The 2,500-nt window shown below is 39.5% G+C and overlaps 1 protein-coding gene across 2 annotated transcripts in view; it reads right to left on the reverse strand.

The window, feature by feature from the left end:
• LOC125041989 (general transcription factor IIH subunit 1-like) overlaps window positions 1-1,186 on the reverse strand; it is a 12,328-nt gene extending 11,142 nt beyond the window's left edge. The window contains exon 1 of one of the 2 annotated variants that reach the window (XM_047637448.1): window positions 1,079-1,184. The gene's annotated coding sequence lies outside the window, so the exon portion shown is untranslated. Of the gene's footprint in view, window positions 1-1,078 lie in introns of both variants that reach the window. The other variant, XM_047637450.1, reaches the window with a different exon arrangement.
• Between the last annotated feature and the right edge of the window lie 1,314 nt (window positions 1,187-2,500).

Genomic DNA, 2,500 nt, shown 5'->3' on the forward strand with positions numbered 1-2,500 from the left:
AAACAGTCTAAAACTCACTATTTTTGTTATCAGTTACTGTTTATATTTGTATTTTTACTCTTCTCTTTCTCCATCTTTAAAATAGAGAGTATGCTGCATACAAAAAATATCGAAGGTCTGATTTCAATATTAGTTCACTCAAAATAGAAAGCTCTGTATAAACACTAAGCAGTTTAATATTTACTATTCTGATGGATAAGGAATCATCTTTAAAGTGGCTGGAGATAATCACGAATTGCAGTGATTTTAGTGTACTTACTAAATACCAAGTTAATTCAACATCGTATCTATTCTTTAGTGCCCCTCCACTTTGTCTTTTATCATCATTATATTTGAATATTTCACAATAAAAAGTAAAACTCAATTAAGATCTATCTACAGGGTTGGAAGTCTGCAATTCAAAATTTGTTCTTTATATTACAATCCTCCCTTCTACAGCATTCAATATCTTGATACTCCCCAAAAAAAAATGTAGTAAAAATAATTCAATATCAGTTGTAAGGAATGATAACCGAGTTTTATTACAATCATTAGTATGGTAATCCTGCAACATTACTGTAATTTACATATCACATCAAATACGGCCGTTGAACTCAGTTTTCAACATTCTTTGTACTCCTCTCCTCCTCAACAAATACCGATCTAGCCTCAATAACTCTTAATAATCAAGGACGAGAAGACAATGCTTAAATACCTCCTCTGGGTCACAAGGAATAGGAAAAAAGTGGAAAAAAATGCCCTATTACTTTCATCTTAACCTCAATTCAATTTTGCGCATTTGTTACTCATCCATTTACATTACGGAATTTAAATCTCACTTGAGGGTGATGTTTGTGAGTCTGTGAGTCTTTCTTCGGCGTATTTAATGGTCTCTTAATACGGAAAATATGTAATATAAGAGACCGCATGGATCACCACACAATGTAATGATGATAAGAAAAATGTAATGAGAACGTCATCACTACCACTCCATTCCATTTCTTTGCGATTTCAAATCTCCCGGAAGGCAAGCCGGACACTTAGCGATTCCCCCCGCGGCCTCAATTCGCCGCCGGAGCCAATCGAGTGGGTATTTTACCTCAAAAAAGGGTGTTATCATTCACTTGTCTCGGTCTCTCCTTGAACTGTCTTCGCGAAACCAAAACATGTGTGGACACTCAGAGCCACCTAGCGGCCGGGCGGGAGACTAAGCGTTGCCATGGCGACGGGGGACGCCGGCCATCTAGCGCCCGGATGAGGTACTACGCGTTGTCATGGAGACGCGGGACGCATACCGGTTTTTATTTATAAGAAGTTTAGGTGATTATTTGGTGTGGTATTCTGTAGATTTTTTTGTGTTTTGTTTTAGATCAATTAATTTCTTTGATGCGATGCTGATCGTTCGAGGAGAGATATCTTACATGCAAGGGCAATTTATTCCTTCGGTCATTAGTGATTTAAATGCTGCCTAGACATATCCAAATGTGAAAAGGTAAAATTACCGATATATGATAATTAGGATCATCCTCATATCTTGAGAGTAGAAATCAAACCCAGTATTTACAACGACAATTTTTTTAATGGGGCAAATTCTCTTCTAAAATACAACAGGTGTATTCATGATATTTATCCGCATGCGATTTCATTAAAACTAAATTTCACACCAAAATACCAATCATATTCCAGAAGTTATTCGATAATGTCTTCGCTAGTAACAGTGAAGCATCAAGAATGTGTTTTTGTGGTATAACAGCTATTCACAACAGGTTGGCTATTTATTACGATTAAATTGTCTTTTTTATGGAATGTTACTCAGGCGGCAGTGTTGTTATTATGATTCCGACGCTTGTTCATTGAGGCCAAAACATGATAAATAACAAATCGTGCCACAAATTTGTTCATTTGATTCGGGCACAAGTTCCCGTCTTAAACAATCGCGGCAAATTTTAATTGGTTAATGCGCACACTCCAGTAATTTTCTCGACCTTTATTTGCTCTCTCTCTCTCTTTCTCTCTCTCTCCCTCTCTCTCTCTCTCTCTCTCTCTCTCTCTCTCTCTCTCTCTCTCTCTCTCTCTCTCTCTCTCTCTCTCTCCCTCTCTCTCTCTCTCTCTCTCTCTCTCTCTCTCTCTCTCTCTCTCTCTCTCTCTCTCTCTCTCTCTCTCTCCCTCCCTCCCACCTCTCTCTCTCTCTCTCTCTCTCTCCTCTCTCTCTCTCTCTCTCTCTCTCTCTCTCTCTCTCTCTCTCTCTCTCTTCTCTCTCTCTCCCTCTCTCTATCTCACACACTCTCTCTTTCTCTCTCCCTTTCTCTCTCTCTCTCTCTCTCTCTCTCTCTCTCTCTCTCTCTCTCTCTCTCTCTCTCTCTCTCTCTCTTTTTCTTTCTTTCTCTCTCTCTCCCCCCCCCCCCCCCCCCCTCTCTCTCTCTCTCTCTCTCTCTCTCTCTCTCTCTCTCTCTCTCTCTCTCTCTCTCTCTCTCTCTCTTTCTCTCTCTCTCTCTCTCTCTCTCTCTCTATGTTTTATGCA

Source organism: Penaeus chinensis, chromosome 31, assembly GCF_019202785.1.
Source record: "Penaeus chinensis breed Huanghai No. 1 chromosome 31, ASM1920278v2, whole genome shotgun sequence".
Taxonomy (NCBI): Eukaryota; Metazoa; Arthropoda; class Malacostraca; order Decapoda; family Penaeidae; genus Penaeus; species Penaeus chinensis.